This window comes from Cryptomeria japonica, chromosome 3, assembly GCF_030272615.1.
Source record: "Cryptomeria japonica chromosome 3, Sugi_1.0, whole genome shotgun sequence".
NCBI classification, from domain to species: domain Eukaryota; kingdom Viridiplantae; phylum Streptophyta; class Pinopsida; order Cupressales; family Cupressaceae; genus Cryptomeria; species Cryptomeria japonica.
Window position 1 is genome coordinate 636,882,170 of NC_081407.1, and position 24,445 is coordinate 636,906,614.

Sequence of the window (24,445 nt, forward strand, 5' to 3'; positions counted from 1 at the left end):
TGTTGGAGAAACAATCCCCTAAAAATCATCGTATGTAGCCCTCGATAGTAATTCTTCATAATCTATGCACTAGGTGGTTTCTCCCCATGGTGGTGGATGATCTGGGAAGAACAACTCATCCTTAATTTGATTCCCTTTGTTAAAAAAATAGCCACACCAACCAAAAATATGGCTACTGCTTTTAAAAGCCAAAAGACTCATAGGGAGGAAGTAGGCAAGAAAAGAAGCAAACAAAATTTTGACAATAAATTGAAGTTTTTGGACTCAAAAGTCCACACTTAAAGCCTATCAACAAATAATAATTACACCAAGTTAGTGTCAATGAATGCATCAACACTTTTACATGAGGGATAATTGAATACTAGATAGGTAGTTCTGTAAATTCGAAGGCTCCAATATCTTTAATTTTTGTGTTATCAAATAAATTAAGGCATCTTATTGCATTTTAGTTAATTAAATTTATATTTCCTATTGGGAATATGTATTAGCTAGATATTAGTCTTATTAAAAAATTTATGCATGTCCATGGACTTTCATAAGTTTTTTTATGATATTCTTTCATTAGTATAAGAAGCACACACAAAGTCTATAATTTAAAATAAAAAAGGGTAGGTCTAGTAGATGTCCCTCAATGCAAAGTGAAATATAATATTTTCTTCTTCATATTAGAGTATGATAATATATTTTGATATCTATATATATTTCTAGCCAAAATTAGAAAATATAATTTTAGATAATTTATAAGATTATAAGATCTAACTATAGTAGTACTCAACATGTAGAACCAAAAGACTATTAGATGTATGCATGCAAGGTGTTTGGGTGAATATGTAAACTTTTATAGAGATGTCACATAATTATATGAAAATTAATATGAATCATCATTAACAAAATAGAATTCTGATAAAGTATGAATAATTAAATTAAGGTATGTTAAAAAATCAAAAGTGCATACTTGATAAACTTACTTTTGTGCATGAACAACATGAATGTCAAAATGGAAGATGAATGAAGCCCCTATGTTTACTCTAAATTTTAACATGCACGGTTATGTTGGTGTAATTAAGATGTTGTACCTTGTCCTAAATCCTAATTATACATCACTTAAGCTTGCTTAAGAACCGCATAGGAGATTGTTGGAGCATCTCCATTTTAGGTGGACTTATCATGTTGTGGTTTCCACTCTATGAGGTGTCTTCACCTTTGGTGCATTTATCACATTATCACATCCATCTTTTATGGTTGCACTTTTTTGCCTCTAGTAGGTGATCCACCTTTAGTCATGTTATAATGCTAACTCTTTTCCACTTTATGTGAGATGATAGCTTTTTACTTTGGCTATCATATCATAGGATTGTGACAGTTGTCCTAATATTATGCACTCCTATGTTCTCACCCTGGCATATATAACCAAGTGGTCTCCTATGTACATTTATGGATTCCATTTGATTCTATTGGATCATTAATGAGAATACAATTTATTCTTGCCACATTCTTTCTCTCTTGTTTTCACGCTTTCCATTAGGCCTCTAGATCTTGGGTGGCTACCTTCATAGCCAAATCTTACAAGCTAGATGTTATTTAAAATATATAAAGATGACAATACTGAATATGGATAGTGGCGTTAGATATTTACAAATGCAATAACATTACATGATATAGACACAATGGAAATAACACAATAACAACACATGACATTATCATTATGACTATGTCTTTTGCCATCCATCATAAAATTGTGATATCATTCATTACATTAATGAAGAGAATATTTTCCTTTGACACAATGTTTCTTAAGACTATAACTAACTCATATAGCATTATTTTGCATGCAAATATGAATTTATGTATACAAAATAGTCTTTGTGATACATAATACTCAAAATATAGTTTTACAATATAAAAGTAGTTTTATGTTGTTTAAAAATCAACCCCACAAATACATTATATTTAAAAATATGGATTCATGCCATAAAAAGAAAAAGTTAGAAAATGATTCTTCATTTGTATAATATTGTTTTTTGGTGCTATCTCATTAAGAGTGAATCATGTGGTGGATTTACCCTTATTACTTGACCATCCTTTATTTATTGAAATTGACAAAAAAATTATTTTTAAAGAATTTATCATCTAATCTACAAATCAACTTTAGTTTATATAAATACCCCCACTTCTTTCTAGAAACATGCCCACGAGACCTTTTTGAAATTGAAAATCTTCATTTTCAAATCATTTATTATTAAATCAACATATCTTTAAAATGTAGAGTGAACTAAGGAAATATTTTTAAAATTTTAATCTATTAATTTCTTAACTTTAAATTTAAACTTTAGTTATTAAAAAAATAAAAAGAAAAAAGAAAATATTTTAATTTTTTATTTGAGATTTTTTAAAATTATAATAAAAAAATGATGGGTACAAATTGAGTGAAGATTTTTTTTTAAAATTAGTAACTAAAAATTATTCTAAGATAAAACAAATTAAATCTTAAGTAAATAAAATAGCTTCAAAATGATATCATGTCACATTTAAAAGATATATTTAAGATATGAGTATCATTATAATATTAATTTATTTTAAAAAATTTAATATTTTTAAATTGATAAATAATTATATTTAAGATATAAATATCATTATAATACTAATTTATTTTAAAATTCTTAATATTTTTAAATTGATAAATAATTTTAAAAACATTTATATCTTTCATAAAACTCTTCATATTCTAAAATCCAATATTTTTCAATAGAAAAAATGTTCACATAAAATGATCGCAACCGTACAACATTGGACTATATTTCATTTTGTCTAGGAAAAAGAAGACTCCATTTACAACTCGCTAGAGATAATTTTATTTATAAAATGCATCTTAAAAAGCATCAATGATAGATATACTATTTATACATTGAATGTTTCAGCATATAGAACATTCCAACATATGAAAATTTCCCTTTATCTATTTGTGTTTTTCACTTAAGCAATAATTATATGAAATCTACTACTATATAGCAACTAGAAATCAACAGGCTGCTATGTAATTTATATGCTAATATATACAAATATTTGCATTTTTATTTGCTGCTCTTTAAGGCCATATTTATTTGCTGCTATTTAATGGTAGGATGGTCACCACCTCAATGTTATTATTAAGGTCATATTTAAGGGCCTCTTGTTCTGCTAATGTCTTAGCTATCTTATTTAAGGGCCTCTTGTTTCTAGGCATTGGCTTTCTTGTGTTTCATTGTTTATTTATTGTAGATAGTTCTTTGTAAAGGGTTTTAGTAGCCCTTCAAAATTTGTTTGTGTCTATTTGTCTATTGGTTTACAATTTTTTTCTTTTTGATGTGTGGCTCATGGTTATTGTTTGGATGCATAGCTTATCTTGTTCATCGACTATTCTTTTTTGTAAAGGGTTTCAAGGTCCCTTCAAAACCCACTTTATGCCTTAATCAAAAAACAAAATTATAAATTATTATTCTATGTTCATTACATATATGATTCTACTATGGTTGCAAAAATATTCATTGCAATTTAATGTTGCGCCTATCAAAAACAAAAAGACTAAGCACCAAAAAAGATACAAACCTATAATTATTAATTATAATTTTAATCTCTTTCATCTTGGACATACAAGAAATGTTGAGCTAAGATTTTCAAGGTATAAATGAGTGGGTGTCCAACACTTATAAGTCTTGTAAAAGATTGTTAAGGTTGTGTACATCACTTTAGTTATTATTACATCGATTCTTTATCACCAAATGGGTTCACACCACATGTTCGTCCATCGTGCAACTAGAGAGGCAAGCTTATGAACAACACAAAACTTTGAGTAAAATATATATAATACCCAAAAATGGTTCATATCTCTATTGTTTTTTTTGTAGAGAAACAAGAAAACATGAGTTAAATAAGAAAAATATTTAAAGATGAGTGCAATTTTTGTGGCAATGGCTACCCGACAATGAGGATTTGAAGTCAATATTGTGGTAGTCTTGGATTTCTTAATTAACAACTTGATTCCCTCTTCCTTCTCCATTTTGCTCGATTTCTATCTAGGGAGAAGAGTACAACGTTTCTGTTGCTAACACAATCTTACAATAAAAAAATCATTTATGTCTATCGATTGATACTTACTTCATAGATTTACAATTGCATGCAAATTATAAATAAAAAATAATGAATAAGAGAAGGAAAGTTGTTATAATTACATGATAAAATGCAATAAGGATATGTATGTATGTATGTATGTATGCATGTATGTATTGTTGGATATTATTGGTCATTGTTGCTGCTAGGATATGTTGTTGTCATTGATGTCAATATACTCCTATATATTGCTTTGTTGATTGCAGATTGGGAAGATCTTATGATCTGGTTTGTGGTGTTGTTCTGCTGATCACTGTTTTGTAGAGTTTGGTATATCCTCCAGTATATTCCGCTGTGATCAGATATTGTGTTGAGATTTTGGGATATTGCTTGGGATGGTCTTGTGTATCTTTATTTCATATGGATTGTGATTTGGTGCTCTGCAAGTTATCTTTCTTCATGACAGTTGTTGATTGGTTATGTTCTTGAGCTTTAGACATTGACTGATGAAGATTTGATAAGTGGTGTTGGTGTAGTTGTTCCTGATTATTCTAATGTTCTTGCTGGTGTTTCCTAGTTGTTTACTTCTTTTTTTTAAGATCCACATTGATAGTTGTGCAAGTTTTTGGTGGTTTTTATCAATCGGTGATGATTTTCATGTTATATAGTTTTCTTGGTGATGTAGTGTGTTGCGGTTGATCTTGGCATGATTTTCGGTGGTGTTGAGTGTGTGGGAATTTTTTTTTAGGACCAAGTTATGCTATATAAACCATTATATTGGTCCAATGGTTGATCTTTGTATCGTGTGATGTAATTTTATAATTGAGGGTTGAGGGTTTAGCTGACCTTGTTATCAAGGTTGATGAATTGTATATATAGGTAATATTGTCATGCAATTTGGGTGTCAATGTTATGTCTATATTATCAGAGAGACGTTTATGTGTAAACAAGTGATTCATCTTTCAGTGTTGAGATTGAGGAGAGATTGGTGTTGTAGAGTAGACATCTATGCTTTACTGGAACTCTAATCAGGCATTTGGAGATGCTATTCTTTCAGTTCATTTCTTCCGGATTGTAGTCTGAATCTTGTTGTAAGTCAGTGAGACTTCCTTGAGGGTTGTAGCCTTTAGTGCCATTATTTTTTTAGTAGTGAGCTCTAAGTAGTGTGCTTGAATACATGTGCATTCCCCATTGTAATATTTTCACATACTACTGCAGAGTATCATCTTACTATGGGTAGGTTCCCACCATGGTTTTTCCTTTAACCGGGTTTTCCATGTCAAAATCTTGGTGTTGTGTATTGTGCTTTCAATTTGCTTATCTATCTTATTACTACAATTTATTAGATCTATGTTTTGTGATTAAGTTTGATATTCCAGCAAAGACTGATTCACCCCCCCCTCTCAGTCTTCCCTCTTGGACGCTACTAACAATTGGTATCAGAGCTAGATCCTCTGGTAGAAGCTTAACCGCTTGAGGAGATCTGGGATGGTAGCTCAAGTTGTAATCTTTAAGAAGGATAGTTTGAGATTTGATGGTAGCAACTATGCTATATGGAAGGACTGGATGGAAGTGCACTTGAAATGTCTTGGTGAAGATTATTGGAAGATGTACAAAGAATGCCTATACTATTCCTCCAAATGGACCGACTACTCCTAATGAGATCAAGGAAGTTGAACATAATATTAGAGCGAAGGAAGTATTGCTTAGTGACTTGATTGATTATTAGATGACAAATGTAATGAGACTTCAGACTACACATGAGATCTAAGTAAAGCTTGAGATTTTGTATGAAGGTGATAAACAGGTGAAGGTTGCTAAGTTGTAGAGTTTGAAAGGAAAATATGAGATGTTGAAGATGGGAGATGATGAAAACATACACTCTTTCATGGCTAAGGTGAATGATCTTGTCCTAGGTATTAGTTGTGCTAGTGGAACCATTGAGGAAGATGAAACTATTGCTAAGGTGCTGAGATCTTTGCCTCCTGCCTATAAACATAAGGTTATTGTTATTGATGAGATTAGGAGTGTGACTACAGTGACAAGATATATGTTGATTGGAAAGCTTGCTGCATTTGAGCTAAGTGAGTTTGGAGAATCATATGGAAAGTGCAAGACTACATTCAAAGCATCTGCATCTGCATCTGGTAAGCAGATGTATGATCCTGATGAGTGCGGAATATCTAGATATGAAAGAGACAAAAGAGAGATGGAAAAGAAAGAAAGAGAGATAGATGAGCTTGAAGCACTGATTGCCCAGAGATTTCCTAAATGAGTCAGTAAGTATGATGGGAAGTTGCCTTTGAAATGTTTCTCTTATAATAAGATAGGACATTTTCCTTCTAGATTCCCAGAGAGAATGGCTAAGTATGACAGGCATGATAGGAATGATAGATATGAAAAGCATGAGAAGTATGATAAGCCTTGCAAGCCTAATCAGAAGTATAGGAATCAAAAGAATTGTTATTATGTTGTTGATGAAGGTATTACAGATGAAGAATTAGAAGGAGATGAAGTTGTATTCCTTGCCATTAAGGAAGATGGATCTATACCTATTGATTCCACTAGCTATACTATTGAGGAGAAAGATGAATGGGTAATTGACAATGGTTGTTCACATCATATGACCGGTGAGAAAAGAAAATTTGTGAGTATGGAAAGATATGATGGTAAAATAGTTAGATTTGGAGATGACAAAGCCTGTGTGATTCATGGGAGAGGCTCTATTTATTTGATGCTAAGCATAACACTAATGATGTTTGTATGTTGAAGATTTGAAGCATAATAGTTTGAGTGTTGGATAGCTGGTTGATAAAGGTTATGATCTACAATTCAAGAATGGAAAATGCAAGATCTTAAATGCCTCTGGTATAGAGATTGCATCTTGAACTAAGACTCAAGGTAATATTTTTCATTTGAATGCTAGTGAGAAAAGCTCTCTGATTGCTTAGATTGATGAGAGTTGGTTGTGGCATAGGAGAATGTGTCATGTAAATTTTTATTCAATGATTAAGATCAGTTCTATACAAGTTGTTAGAGATCTACCTAAGATTATTGAGCCTGCTAATCTAGTATGTAAGGAATGTCAATTGGGTAAGCAAACAAGGATTTATTTCAAGAGAAAACAATATACATCAAATAGACTACTAGATCTTGTGCATACCGACCTAGATGTGGACCTACAAATGTTAGAAGTGTGCAGGTGATAGATATTTTATGTTTCTAATTGGTGATTATTCTAGGACGATGTGGGTTGTCTTTTTGAAGGAGAAATCAGAAGCATTAGACAAATTCAAGATATTCAAAGAAAAGGTTGAGACTGAGTTTGGATTGAAGGTGAAGTGTCTGAGATCTGATAAAGTTGGATAATTTTGTTTCGGTGAGTTCAATTCATTCTGTGAGAATCATGGGATTAGAAAACAATTATCTGCTCCTAGAACCCCTCAACAGAATGGAGTTGTTGAAAGGAAGAAACTAATTGTCTTGGATGCTACAAGGACCATGCTGATTGAAGCAAATGTTTTGAAGATATACTAGAGAGAAGCCATTAGTACTATTGTTTACACATTCAACAGAGTTCGCATCAAAGGTGATACCAGTTTGTTCTTTCTGATTCTACAGATCTTCGCCATGTGTCTCGATTTGTGACAATGATAGCAGGCCATTCCGGATGATCTCCAAGGTCCTGAATTGCCTCTTCTAGTTCTCCTTCTATAATTCATAGCCACATGACCATAATTGTTACAAATGGTGCATATGACATTAGTTACCTTTTCCATTTCAAATGGACTAAACCAGTTGACATAGGGTTCCTGCCAGTTCATATTCCTCGGTTGTCATAGGTTCTCCTACAGTTACCATTAGGTCTTGGATTCATGTGAGGTATTGGATTATTTGCTCCATATCTACATTCAACTGATCTATGTCCATACATGTTGCATTTAAAACAATGACCTTCAAATCTTCTAGATACATACCTAGCATTTGCATTATAGCCTATATTCTCATTGGGTATGTTTCTACACACATTTGCAGTATGCCCAGATTTATGACACACAAAGAAAATAGGTTTAAAAAATTTCTTACCAGCACGCTTATTAACCTTAGAAGCAGTTTTACCTTGTGTATGTTTCTCTTTATACTAGAAGACTCTCCTTTCTCATATGTATTAAATCCTAGTCTAGATATATCACCTTTCATCCTTTGAGATTGGATCTACTCGTCCAACATAGTAGAACTCTTATTGAACTTTTCCAACTTTCCATTAGCCTTAGTGAGTTCTCTGGTAAGATCTTCATTATTTTTTGTAAGAGTCTCTCTTAGAGATGTTTCCATTTAAAGATCTAGTTGCAAAGCCTCTTTTTCTTCATGCCAATGCTCATGCAAAGTTGCATTCTCTTGTTCGATCTTAGCAATCTCATTATCTCTTTCTTTGATTAGATCTTCAGCAGCCCTCCTAGCTTCCAACTTTTGGCTCATGCAGATAGTTGGGGCTTCTAACTCTCTTCTTAGATTTAGCTTTTCATCATTTAGTTTATCAACTTCTTCAGCCAATGCATCAATGTTAGCTTCATCTGAAGAACTTTTATCAGATATCTCCAATAGTTGTTCAACCAACTCTCTTCTTTTGACTTGTGAAGCTTTAAATTTGACCCTTAGGGTTTCAATCTCTTCCTTGGTAGCTTCAAGAACTCTAGCCATCTCAAATTATCTCATATCCACATGGTGGCTTTAGGGTTTCCTTCCAAGCAATTAAGCCTTAAGGAAGTTAGGCTCTGATAACAATTGATAGACTTATAAAGCACTGAGAGGGGGGGTGAATCAGTGACAGAAAAAACAATACCACTTTAAACACTGACCGATGGAGATACTTGACAAGTTTACAAAACACTATGCATGCAATCCAAAATGATATTAAAGCATCCCCAATAAGTAAAACATCCACCATAACACAAGTTTTTATACGTGGAAAACCCAAATGGGAAAAACCACGGTGAGATGGGACTCACAAGTTAACTATCTATAGTAATAGGTAACTGACCGATTAAGGTCTACAAAAGTGCTTTTCTAGGAGTGAATCCTATTAAAGATCCCAAAGATCTGTTAGGAGCTATACCCTATTAAAGGTAGTACCTTGTTAGGAGTAACCTCGGTAAATGATTTTACAATCCAAACTAATGGATCACCTTGTTAAAGGATTTGTACAATGAATCTTGTTAGAGCTTACTCGGTTAGGGGATTTGACTATTGTAGTGATTAGAAAACAAAAGGTGGTGTGATCTAGAAGTAACACAACTTGCTTGAATAGATCCTCTTCTACTCACTCAAAACTACATCACCAACATATTCCACAATGCCTTCAACAACTTAACAATTTTATCTTGCATCATATCATATATTAAAATAGTTCATCATAATATCATTATATAGACATTAGATTTCATGTCGGCTTAGGAATCATATCACAATTTCCTAGGTGCAGTGTATCTGGACAATCTAGCATTACTCATCACAAATTGTCACCAAATCTATCAGTTAGGGATAACTCATCACACAATCAATGAATACTGGTTAGACCACCAATACCGGTTTAGAGTTAATCACATTCAACATATAAATCGATTGTTTTTTATTTGCTTCTTTGATGGTCTCCGTTGAATCTCCAAGCTGATGTCAAGCCATTCTTGCATATATCAGTTTGACACTCTCTAAACCATCTTAAATAAAACATCCAATACTGGTTGCAATACAAGTAACTTTAGAAGTAATACCGGTTTGCCTTAAAAAAGATGACAATGTGAACATATGTGTGTATACATGTTCCATAAATGACAACACATGAAGTCATCCATTACAATCTTCATCAAGAAAACAATCACCCCCTTTGGCATTGATGGCAACACTTAGAAGATTTTACAACTTTATAACTCAGTGTGCTTACAAAAAAAAAATTCTACGCCCTCTTAACAATACATACAAAATTTTCACAACACATACATATTTCTACTCCCCCTTTGACAACAATGCCAAATTGAAAAGTAAAATACACATATATATATATATATATATAGAAAAATTTGCATCAAAAGTTTAAATATACAAAAATGCAAGAGTCTTTATCAAGGCATGTTCATTGCAATTTTCAATAAAATGTCACTGAAAGTTATCTTTATTTGAGAAAAATCATTTTCTCATGTTTCCAGTAAGGTTTCAATGATCTCAATTGTGATAATAACCTGTGTGGCAAATTCCTCCATTGCATCAACTGTACTCATCTTTGGAGTAGCCAAAACTGCTTCTGCATCCTTATATGCTCGTTGCAAGATGTCCACTTTAGGTCTCAACTCATTCTTTAGCTCCTTCAGGGATCAAAGTCTCTTAGCTTGTTCAAAATCATACATATCTAATTGATTTTTCAAATCATCAACCGATTTGTCAAAAGCTAAGACTGGATCTTGTAAAGGTATGTATGTAGTACATATCTTTTCCAGTTCCTATTCTATCTTTGTGTGCCTCTGAATTAAATCAGTATAGAAAAATGAAACATTTGATGTATAGGTTAGAATTTTGCCTCCTTTTTCAATAGCTTTTCTTAAAAGATCTTTTTTCAGGGATAAACCAATCTCCCTTGTATCAATATCTTTCATGATGTGTTCTCCTCTTTTCTTCCTATAGTTTTTCTCAGCTAAAGTCTGAGCAACTTCTTCAAGGGACTTTAGTTGGTCAGAGGTATCAACAACCAATTGCCCAAGCTTGCCCATAGGAGTTTGTTGGAATTACATTGTCATTGATGTCAACCAGTATGGGATGACCACTGGTAGATGAGATGTATGTGAAACACTACTATGAAGGAGTACAGGATGTGATATCTTGGATATCATCTTGTGTTGCATAACATTGTTAAGGTAAGGAAGATGACCTTAGGATTCACCTGAACACAAGTTAATGCCTAACTTGTGTGATGAGATAGAGAGGTGTTTGAGTGGTTGTTTATGATGAAGAGGCATAATGTTATCTGAATCACTTCCACATCGGAAGAGAAGATTGAACAGGTCACTGGTATGCTATGAGGTTACAGAACAGTAGGACTCCCACCGGATGAAGATGCAGTCATCATGAGAAGCAATGATTGACAGTGTATGTGCTCACACCGGCTCACATATGCCTGTTTGAAGATTTGTTGCACAAACATGACACTCACATGAGTAGATGACAAGGTGTTCCTCCACCAAGTAAGTGGAGATTATCTCCTATATGCATTAAGTGCATTATAGTTTGGTGGGATAAGAGTAAATAGGTAAAGGCAAGAACTTGAAGGATCACTCTAGATCCACCGGTAAATTGAGGGAATGCCTTAAGTGCATGAGATCAGGGTTATGCACTGGAACAACAGAGAAGGCATGTTGAGATGCTGATACAACAAAAGAGTGATGTGTTTGTCATTCAGACAAACTGGCTAAGTAGATACAGTCAGAGGAGAATGATTTGACTGATGAAGGAGTCTAGTGAAGGATGATGATTGGTATCATCAAGAGTGATAACCGGTATGTAAAGCTCGCCGATAATATGAGAAAGGTACAAAATGCATATATGATAAGGTTACTGGTACAGTGTGTGATATCGGCAAGGTTAACGAATTGGCAGGAAAGAGGAACCAGTTGAGTGGCTCGTTGGTGATCCTATTTGGACCAACATGAAGTGCCAAGCTGGAAATTAGTTGATATGGATGCCACATGGAGTCAACATGGCAAACATGCATGTGGATAAAGATGGAATGTACATCGATAGGGTTGTTGTAGGGTTGGTCGACTTTAATGAGAAGTTACTCAAATCACAGGACATGTTGCGGAGCTATTGTAGGGGTTTGAGGCTCAAGGTCTGGAAGACAACTATGAGTTAGCTAAGAGCAGTTGAGAAGATCGAGATGATGGAGGAAACATCATGACAGTTCTTTCATGATTGACCAAGGGATAAGCTATTAGGGTAAAAACAAGTCGCTAGAGATGAAAGGCATGATCTAGGAGATGCAAAAATGGCAGAATTGTGCAATTGGATGTCAGAAAGATCAGATCATGCAAGATTTGATTGGATTTGGTTTTCCTCGAGGATGGTGAGGAAATCCTAACTGCCTGGATTTTGATTTGGTTTTTGGAAGGAAAACCTGGCTATAAGTGTGGGGGCTGAGGAGAATGTTTGTTGCTACTGAATAGAAGAATATTGTGCTATTGCGAAGTGAAAGACTTATGCAAGTAAGAAAAATTTAGCCAAGTTCTCAACAAACATCTGTGAAGAGAGAGGGAGTGAGAGAGAACCTGGTTGAAGCTTTCAACCAGTTGGAAAGAATAACTAGTAGTGTTTATATTGGCAGAACAAAGGTGAAGGAGACTGTAGAGAAGATAGACAGAGAACCAGTAGAGAGTTGAATCGGTGAAGAGTAGAGCAGTGAGGAGGAGATACAGTGAGAGAAATTTAGAAGAGAAATAAACTAGTAGGGCTTACCAGTGGAGAAGCAGTAGGTGAAGAGCAGTAGAGAAGTGAGTCTGTGAAGAAGAGAAGGTTTCTCACCGACAGAGTAAGATATGTATAATGGTTGCAATATTCACTTGTAACAAGATAACTACTTATATATTTGATGCATTGTGAACATTGAGTTGTAGCTCAATGTAGGGGTTGTATCTCCTTGGGTTGGTGCCCTAAAGTCAGGGGTTGGTGCTCCTTTGGGTTGTAGCCCATAAATCAGGTAGGGGTTGGTGCTCCTTAGGTCGGTGCCCTAAAATTTGTAACTGTGTTTTATTGTGAGGTTGGATTGGAGCAGTAGACTCTAGCAACATTGCTCACTGAGGTTTTTCCCATCTTGAGTTTTCCTCGTATATGCTGGTGTTATGTGATGTCCCTTGTGAGTGTGTTTGCATTTAATTTAGTCTCCTCCATAACCGGTAAGTCTGCATTGAGTTAAATCTATCAACTGATATGCTCACATAGGATTGCAAAAGGAAAAGAGATTTGGGAACCACTGATTCACCCCCTCCCCCTCTCAGTTGTGTATTGTGTCTAACAAATGGTATCAAAGCATAGGTTCCCAGTTAGAAGAGTGTTCTCCAACTTGGGTAGATTTCGGCTTAAGAACACAATGGTTTGTTTAGTGTCTATCTAGATACTCTAGTATTTGATGGTTCAAACTTTTCTATTTGGAGTTGCAGAATGGAATTTTTCCTATCCTCTTTAGGGTTTGACGTGTGGATGTCAGTAGTTGATGGTCTCCCTAGAAAGTTCAATCTCCCTACTGGATTTGTAGAAGAAAGAAGAAATGAGTGCAATGAAGAACCCATGAAGGCTATTTTCAGTGGACTCACCAGTGATGTCTCTTCACAGGTGGACAGGTGTAAAACAACAAAGAGCTTATGGGAAAGATTGAAGAAGATCTATGGAAATGAACCCTCAACTGTTGAATCATAAATTGAAAAATATGAGAAATACCTCTCATATTTATTTGGATGATGAAGATAGATCTACTAGCAGCCACAACAGTGATGAAGAAGGAGCTCAACTCTTCATGGCCCAAGAATTTGAAAGTGGTTGGGAAAATAGCTCCCCTCAACAAGATGTGTTGAGTAGTGATGATGATGAAGAGGAAGACATGGCAGATAGATCTAGCCATCAAGACCCTTCTGATGATGAAAAAATAGCAAAAGTTGACCTTGAAGGAGAGCTTGTAAATACACTTGAAGAACTCAATAAAGTTAAAAGGGAATACAAGCTATTCAAGAATGTTGCTATTATGGGGCAGAACTAGTTAGTCAAATGCCTTGAAGAATCTGAGAAATGCATCTCAGAGTTGAAGACTCAGGCAGAAGATACTAAGAAATGTCGGTGTGAAGATCTAGCTTCTCAGCTAGAGATAAAAGACAAAATACTTCAGTGGCTACTTGGAGAGAACAAAAGCTAGACCTCCCTAGTTAGATATGCTCCTCGAAAGAAGGTTGACCTGACCACAACTGGTGTAGACTTGTAGACAAAAGTGAAGATCAATGCTGCAAAAAGGAATCTTCATGTAGATCCGAGAGGTAAGGGGAAGATGGAAGAAGAAAAATTCACTAGAAGCATAAAGATGAGGAAGTAGCAAAGGAGACCCTCTATCGGGAGAGGAAAAAATATGCTACCACCCACAAGGCGAAGCAAGTGTGGGAGAAGAAGAGATCAGATGAAAGAGGTGCTCAAAATGGACAACCAAGGGTCCATTCTCAATAAGGAAAATATGGGGATGCAAAACCAGAAATATCTTCTCATGCATGGCAAAGTAAATATGTAAGTCATATGCCATCATTTATCGGTTACTGCTTTACATGTAATGATTATGGCCATATGGTAGGGGAATGTAGAAAGAGATCTAGAAATGATAATATAGGATCTCATAGAAATCATGCTTATGGGAAAGATGTATTCAGAAGTAGATACATGCATGTGCCTTCTCCCAGTTATGTAAATATTGTTTGTCATAACTACAACATAGAGAGTTTGAATGTAGGAAGAGGAACGTGCAGTCACATGGGGACCGACAAAATGGCCTTGCTCTATAGAAAAGTGAAAACAGAGCATATGGAAGGCAGAGACCTACATGGAACCAAAGGAGAAATGTCCCTGCAGGAGTAAGAGGTTCATCAGTTTCAGTTGCTAGTCAAAGCAACATGACCAAGAGAACATGGTTAAACTGGTATGTCAAGAGATTTCCTAATCATGAAGTTGGGATGGAGGTTGTGTGCTACTATAGAACTACTTCCGACCATAATGAAGAATCTAGAAATGGGAAGAAGGGTGAGACCAAGCAAGTATGGAGGAAGAAGACCATGAACCGGCACCGTGCACTCAACACACAAGTGATATCTCCTAAGGCCTAAAGAAGATCTAGGATCCTAGGGGGAGTAGCATATTGAACTTATCTTCCACCCCCTCAGTGAAGGAGGCAACATGAAATAACATGATGTTGTTGGTATGAAGGATGAAAATTTAAAGATAAGTGTGTATAAATGTTGCCTTGACTACACACCTACAGATCAGTGATGGATCACTACTGCATGTTTCAAAGAGTGAAGGTTAACAATTGGCATTAGATGTTAACTAGTATGTGCAGGATGTTACTATCATGTATGCTAATAGGTACTTGCAGGTTATGTAAGACAATAAGGTTGGAGAGCATTGCATTAGCCCCGGTAGCATGGAGTGAAATTATGTCTCAGGAGGTGTTGATGGGGACCTGAAAGACATATGTTGGCCCTAGTTGTTGGTCATGCAGGCTTGCATGTCTTTGGGCTAACTGGTTTGTCTCTTGGCATGATGATGTCATTATATGGCATTGGGAAAATTTAGGATCGTGTCATAAGCTGTGGTGGTTACAATGGAGTTGAAGGATCATCAGATGATCACATATGCACAACTAAACCGGTATATGGAGAATATTGAAGTCCTGGTACTGTACCTGACCGGAGATAAGAACCTGAGATGTATGACTCAAGGGGAGTTCAAGTGCTCATGATGAAGAGATGGCTTGCTTGAACTTGCAAGGATACTAATTGCCCAAGCTGCAAGAGATGGGATTTGCAGAGGTGTTGTAGGTTGACCGACAGGTGTTTAGTATTCACTGACACATCAACAATTGGTATCAGTCTTTCTGCAAATTGAGTTCAAATTACATTGGACGTGCATGCTCAATTGGTGTCAGTTGATGGTTAAGTTCCCCAACTCAAGTACTGTGACTTGAGAAGATGTAACAACCAGTGACAAGATGACAAGTGGTATCAAAGGAAGTGTTATGTCCAATAAAGATAAAGGGGGAGAAAAGTATTATGTTAGTGACCATACATACAAGAGAAATAATATCCTGATAGTTCCCTTTGCCATTGTTGTCAAAGCAGGAGAAGGATTCTATAGTATGCCACATACTACATGTGTGTAAAACTATGGATCACAATAAGGGGGAGAAAGACTATATAGTATGTCGGATACTACATGTGATGACATCAATGCCAAAGGGGGAGATTGTTGGCATTGTGTTGTCATTGATGTCAACCGATATGGGATGACCACCGGTAGATGAGATGTATGTGCAACACTGCTATGAAAGAGTACATGATTTGATATCTTGGATATTTTCTTGTATTGTAGAACACTGGTAAGGTAAGGAAGATAACCTCAGGAGTCACCTGCACACAAGTTAATGCCTGACTTGTGTGATGAGATAGAGAGGTGTGTGAGCGGTTGTTTATGATGAAGAGGCAAAATGTTATCTGAATCACATCCACACTAGAAGAGAAGATTGAATAGGTCACCGGTATGCTATGAGGTTGCAAAACAACAAGATTCCCATAGGATGAAGATGCTGTCATCATGAGAAGCAATGTTTGACAATGTCTGTGCTCACACCGGTTCATATATACTTGTTTGAAGATATGCTGCACAAATAGGGAACTCACATGAGTAGATGACAAGGTGTTCCGCCACTAAGTAACTGGAGCTTATATCCTATATGCATTAAGTGCATTATAGTTTGGTGGGATAAGAGTAAACAGGTAAAGGCAAGAACTTGAAGGATCACTCTAGATCCACTGGTAAATTGAGGGAACGTATTAAGTGCATGAGATCAAGGTTATGCATTGGACTGATAGAGAAGGCATGCTAAGATGTTGATACAATAGAAGAGTGATGTGTTTGTCATTCAGACAAATCGACTGAGCAGATACAGTTAGAGAAGAATGGTCTAACAGATGAAGGAGTCTAGTGAAGGATGATGACCAGTATCATCAAGAGTGATAAACAGTATGTAAAGCTCATTGATAATATGAGAAAGGTGCATAATGCAGATATGATAAGGTTACCAGTATAGTGTGTGATACCGATGAGGTTAACGAATCGACAAGAAAGAGGAACAAGTTGAGTGGCTGGTTGGTGATCCTATTTGGACCAACATGAAGTGCTAAGCTGGTAGTTAGTTGATATGGATGCCACACCAATTCAACATGGTGAACATGCATGTGGATAAAGATGGAATGCACATCGACAAGGTTGTTACAGGGTTGGTCGACTTTAATGAGAAGTCACTCAAATCAAGGGACATGTTGTAGAGCTTTTGCAGAGGTTTGAGGCTCGAGGTCTGGAAGACAACTATGAGTAAGCTAAGAGAAATTGAGAAGATCGAGATGATGGAGGAAACAAAATGATAGTTCTTTCGTGATTGACCAATGGATTAGCTATTAGGGTAAAAAGCAAGTCGACAGAGATGAAAGGCGTGATCTAGGAGATGCGAAAATGGTGGAGTTGTGCAATTGGATGTCAGAAAGATCATATCATGCAAGATCTAATTGGATTTTTTGCCTCAAGGATGGTGAGGAAACCCTAACCACTTGGATTTTGAATTGGTTTTTGGAGGGAAAACCTGGCTATAAGTGTGGTGGCTGAAGAGAATGTTTGGTGCTACTGAATAGAAGAATATTGTGCTATTGTGAAGTGAAAGACTTCTACAAGTAAGAAAAAATTAGCCAAGTGCTCAATGAACATCTGTGAAGAGAGAGGGAGTGAGAGAGTTTGGAAAGAAGAACCGATAGTGTTTATATCGGCAGAACATAGGTAAAGGAGATTGCAAAGAAGATAGACAAAGAACTGACAGAGAGTTGAATCAGTGAAGAGCAGAGCAGTGAGGAGGAGATACAGTGAGATTAATTTAGAAGAGAAATAAACTGGTAGGGCTTACCGTTGGAGAAGCAACATGTGAAGAGCAGTAGAGAAGTGAGTCGGTGAAGCAAAGAAGGTATCTCACTGACAAAGTAAGATACTTATAATGGTTGCAAGATTCACTTGTAACAAGATAATTACTTATATATTTGTTGTTTACATTGTGTACACTGAGTTGTATCTCGGTGCAGGGGTTGTAGCTCCTTGGGTTGGTGCCCTAATGTCAAGGGTTGGTGCTCCTTGTTTTGGTGTCCTAAACTTTGTAACTATGTTTTATTGTGAGGTTGGATTGGAGCAGTAGACTCTAGCAACATTTCTCACTGAATTTTTTCCCATCTTGGGTTTTCCTCGTATATGATGTTGTTATGTGATGTCCCCTTGTGAGTGTGTTTGCATTTAAGTTAGTCTTCTCCATAATCGGTAAGTCTGCATTGAGTTAAATCTATCAACCGGTATGCTCACATAGGATTGCAAAAGAGAAAGAGATTTGAGAACCACTAATTCACCCCCTCCCCCTCTCAGTGGTGCATTTTGTCTATCAGAGTGGTGCATTTTCCCAATATCAGTCTCTAGTAGAAGACTGTACAAAATTTCCATAGTAGTTTGGATTGATTCTTCTTCCTTCCTCTATTCTTTTAGTCTCTTCTTCTGAGCCCTAGATTGCATCATAGTTGCAATCTCCATAATTTACGATGCAATCATATTCTCTACATCTATAGGCCCTTTGATTCCTAATGAGTCATCTTCATCATCAATTTGTTGCTTGACTATTGCCTTTTCTTTTTTTAGCTGGTCTTATCTCCTCAGTTTTCTCTTTATCTTGTTCCTTTTTCTGTTTAGATTATTTCACTTCAACCTCTTTCTCAGGTTTCTCTTTCTCTTTTTATGCCTGTGTTTGTTTCCTCTAAGAATCTGTAGTAACTGGTGGCAATTGAGTTTCCACTCGAGGATCTTTTTTTGGTGGAGGTGGAATATCCACACTAGGTTGAATTACTGGTACTTCAATTGCTTTAACCTATAAAACAGTAATAACTCATGGCTATTGTGGTTGCTTATTTGGTTCAATAATATTGCCAGATAGATCAATGGTGTCCTGAATATCATCAAAAAAATAACAGGTAGAGAATTAGTGTCATCCTTATGCTTAATAGGATAGACAATATCTGGTGGAATAATCTCTTCTTCATCTAGTTCTGGTCATTCTCCAGTCTATGTCTGATCATCATCATAAGACTTTGTAATCTCATGCATCATTTTAATATTGCAAGCTATCTGATGAGTTTCAACTTTAACAGATTGAGCTTTCCTATTAAATAACTTCAATCTTCTTGCCTTAAAAATAAACTGTCCTTTGTAATTATCAAGTAATGCAACTAATTCATCTTTACATAATTCAGGAAATATTGAATGAAAACACTATCAATTATTTCTTGATCCTATTCAATTGCCACTTTCCACTTATTTACAAGAATAGAATACAAAGAATTAGAAATATCATCTTTAAGATCTTGAGGCAATCGATTGTATTGACATGAGTAGTTGATTACCTATTGAACAATTTGTTCCTTTTGGTCTTCATCAAATGAATCAAATTTTTTTTTCAAATTATCAAATCTATTACTCCCTAATGTTTTCAACATCTTCTCAAAATCAGTCATAGGCTTGTAAGATAAAACATTAATAGGCACACTTTCCTTTAACACTTCTTCTACTGGTTTAGCTACTTTACCAGTTGCTTTCATTTTCTTTGGCTCCTCCTCAGTGTCGATATCATCATATTCTACTTGAAGAATTAGTTGTCTGCCTCTCTTCTTCGTTACAGACTTCTTCATAGCATTCACTTTGGGTGCTTGTTCCTTTTTGACTTGTATACTTCTTGTCACCCTTGTATTAGTTGGTACTGAAGGTGCTTGCTCAACCTTCTTCTTCTTTACTTTAGCAGTACTAGGTTGAGCACTACTGGTTTGAGCCGGTGCAGTTTTCTCCTCAAATGTTCCCAGTCTTTTCTTTTTCTTGTCCATTGGAGATGCCAACATATTATTAGCATAACCGATCAATAATTCATAATTGACTTCATAACTCATGTCTTCCATTTCATCCTCCCTAGGTTCGATGGCTTCCATGAGACAAAAATCAGTAGTGACTGTTAAAATGATGTCTTTTGCAAAGTTTTTCACCACATCTTCAGGTAGCCTCACCCTCATACTCATCTTTTTTTTAAATTCATTAAAGTACATGTTCATTGCAGTAGAGATAGTGTTCTTAACAACCTTAATGTTGTTCTTGATTTGAGTAGTTACCGGTAGGTCTTTTGGCCATTGAATGTCACCAATTCCCGATAGGAAATTATGAAAGTAAAAGAATAAACCAATCAATAACTGACCAAAATTGAACTTTTGACTATTGCCCTTCTTTATTGATTGTAGATTCAACATCAATTGACTCCTTATGACCTCACATAGGTCATAATCTGCATTCTCAGTAATCATTCTATAAGCTGTATGTATTGTTGCAGATGGCACACTATTCATTCTACTGGAATAAAATATCTTGTAGCCAATAACCATAGTAGCCAGTCTAACCATTGGGTCCTTAATGTTATTAACTAAAAATGCATGTCCATCAGAGGTGGTATGAGTTAATGCAATCACACTCTTTTGAAATTCTCTTTAGCTTGGGAACTTCATCGGTTTTCCAAAAACTAGTCACAACATGGATAGCTTCCGTAGTGATCATGTGTGATCTTTAAATATACATATTTTCACCATGAACTCGACTAAGAATTATTCTAACATGTTCCTCTTCAAAGTCTTCAAGAAAATACGCTGCATTGTGAAAACCCTTTTCATAAACCCTAATATACTTGGGTTTGATCTTGCCACTTTTGTCACACAGGGATTTCAGTTGAGAGTAAACTGACAATGATCCTAAATCTTTGATTTTGCAATCAATGTAACTAGATAAATCACCTTTTATGATAACACCGTGAGGAACTTGAGACAAAGAATTATATGGCACAATTTTTTCAAATTACATAGTCTTCATAGGTTCTTATGTGATCATAAGTCTCTCTACTTTCCTAGATGACAATGCCATTTTCATAAACTCGATTTGAAAGGGATTTACAAAGGAATACCTTAATTCTTTTCACACTGACATGATTTCTGGTTGATTTCTCAAATGCACACGAGTTCCACCTTCACTAATCTTCAAATCATCTTCGATCTTTCAATTTGCAACACAAATCCATCTTCAACCAGCTAGCAATTCTCTTTCGAATGCATTTAGATTAAAAATAACATAGTAAAACTTGCTTTTATCATCTTTACCTACTGCATTAATTGGTTGACTACTAGGGTTACAAACCCTAATACACTGCTTAACAATACATTCAATATTAATAGGTGTAAGACTGGTTGACAGTCTTCTAAAAAACTGATAGACAAGGATATCAAGATTTCACATATAACAACTCAAAAATGCAAAATTTCTAACTATGCATTTTTCAAGGGGTCCGGAAGTAGATTTACCGCTATGCTCCCCTTAGCCCTATTGAAAGACTTAATTCATTGGTGTAGGATTCTCCACACTAGCTGAAGGATTAGGTTCTTTTGTAGGTGCATCCTCACTCTTCTTTTTCTAGATTTGGTTCATCTCCTCTCTAGTTTCCTCAACATTTACCTTCTGCTTGCCTTTCTAATCTTCAGAGTATTTAACCAGTTTGTTCTTTTTGGTTCTACAGAACTTGGTCATGTGTCCCAATTTGTGACAATGATAGAAGGCCATTCCGGATGATCTCCAAGGTCCTGCATTGCCTCTCCTAGTTCTCCTTCTGCAGTTCATAGCCACATGATCATAATTGTTACAAACGGTGCATATGATATTAGTTACCTTTTCCATTTCAAATGGACTAAACCGATTGATATAGGGTTTCTTCCAATTCATATTTCTCTAGTTGTCATAGGTTCTCGTCTAGTTACCATTAGGTCTTGGATTCATGTGAGTTACTGGATTATTTGTTCCATATCTGTATTCAACTGATCTATGTCCATACATGTTGCATGTAAAACTATGACCTTCAAATATATTAGATACATACCTAGCATTTGCATTATAACCTGTATTATCATTGGGTCTGTTTCTACACACATATGCAGTATGTCCAGATTTATGACAAAAAAAGCAAACAGGTTTAAAAAATTTCTTACCGATAGGCTTATTAACCTTAGGAGCAGTTTTGCCTTTGTGTATGTTGCTCTTTGTACTGAAAGACTCTCCTTTCTTAGATGTATTAAAGCCTAGTCCAGATGTATCACCTTTCATCCTTTGAGATTGGATCTGCTCATACAACACAGTAGAACTCTTATTGAATTTTTTGAGCTTTCCATTAGCCTCAGTGAGTTGTCTGGTAAGATCTTCATTGTGTTTTGTAAGAGTCTCTCTTAGAGATGTTGCCATTTCAAGATCTAGTTGCAAAGCCTCTTTTTCTTCTTTTTCTTCATGCCAATGCTCATGCAAAGTTGCATTCTCTTGTTTGATCTTAGCAATCTCATGATCTCTTTCTTTGATTAGGTCTTCAACTACCGTCCTAGCTTCCAACTCTTGGCTCATGCGAATAGTTAGGGCTTCTAACTCTCTTCTCAGATTTAGCTTTTCACCATTTAGTTTATCAACATCTTCAGCCAGTGCATAAATGTTAGCTTCATCTGAATAACTATTATCAGATATCTCCAATAGTTGTTTAGTCAGCTCTCTCCTTTTGACTTGTGAAGCTTTAAATCTGACCCTTAGGGTTTCAAGCTCTTCCTTGGTAGCTTCAAGCACTCTAGCCATCTCAAAGTAGCTCATATCCCCCATGATGGCTTTAGGGTTTCCTTCCAAGTGCTTATGCCTTAAGGAAGTTAGGCTCTAATACCAATTGATAGAATTATAAAGCACTGAGAGGGGGTGGGGGGTGAATCAATGACAAAAAAACCAATACCACTTTAAACACTGACTGATAGAGATACTTAACAAGTTTGCTAAATAGTATTCATGCAATTCAAAATGATATTAAAGCATCCACAATAATTAAAATATCCACCATAACACAAGTGTTTATATGTGGAAAATCCAAATGGGAAAAACCACTATGAGATGGGACTCACAAGTTAACTATCTGTAGTAATAGGTAACTAGCCGGTTAAGGTCTACAAAAGTTCTCTGCTAGGAGTGAATCTTGCTAAACCATAGCTCTATTAGGAGCTATACCCTGTTAAAGGTAGTACACTGTTAGGAGTAACCTCGGTAGAGGATTTTAGATTCCAAACTAATGGATCACCTTGTTAAATTATTTATACAATGAAGCTTGTTAGAGCTTACCCGGTTAGGGGATTTGATTGTTGTAGTGATTAGAAAACAATAGGTGGTGTGATCTAGAAGTAGCACAACTTGCTTGAACAAATGCTCTTCTGCTCACTCAAAACTACATCACCAACATATTCTACAATGCCTTCAACAACTTAACACTTCTAACTTGCATCATATCATATATCAAAATAATTCATCATAATGTCATTATATAAACATTAGATTTTATGTCGGCTTAGGAATCATATCACAATTTCCTAGGTGCAGTGTATCTGGACAATCTAACATAACTCATCATAGATTTTTGCCAAATATATCGGTTATGGATAACTCACTATGACCAGTGATAACTCATCACACAATCAATGAATACTGGTTAGAACATCGATACCGGTTTAGAGTTAACCACATTCAACACATAAACTGATTGTCCTTCATTTCCTTATTTGATGGTCTTTGCTGAATCACCAAGCTGATGTCAAGCCATTCCTACATATACTGGTTGTCTACATATATCAATTTGACACTCTCTAAACCATCTTAAACTATACATCCAATACTGGTTGCAATACAAGTAACATTAGAAGTAATATCGCTTTGTCTTAACTAAGATGACAATGTGAACATATGTGTGTGTATACATGTTCCATCAATGACAACACATGAAGTCATCCATTAAAATCATCATCAAGCCAACATATGTATGTATTTATGTATGTATGCATGTATTCATGCATGCATGTATGTATGTATGTATGTATTTATGTGATAACTCAATGATGAACGGTGAGTACCAAATCGGTACTGAGAGGAGGGGGTCAATCAGTACAGGCACAATAACTTCTCATCAACCGGTTTGATTGCAGACTATAAACTATTGGCAATCACTAACACCAGTCAGAACCAGATTACTGCCGATTAAACACAATGCTACTGGGAAAGACATAAACCGGTCAATCTTCTTAGCTTTCCAAACAACCTACTCCCTCATTTCCACTTTGTCCTTATGCATAAATAGATAATCTATCATTAGAAATATAATAACTTGCTAGATCAACATGATTCACCACTTGACAGAAAACAACAAAGCATTACATGAAAAAGACATCACATATGACACACATATTTTTCATGTGGAAACCCAACTGGGAAAAACCACGGTGGGGATGAATACCCACAAGCTATTTTGAACTCTTTTGAAGTCCACTCTGTTAGAAGCCTAGTCCGGTTAAAGACTGTTACAATAGGTTCTGTTAGGGATCACTCAGTTAAGGGATGGCTAGAATAC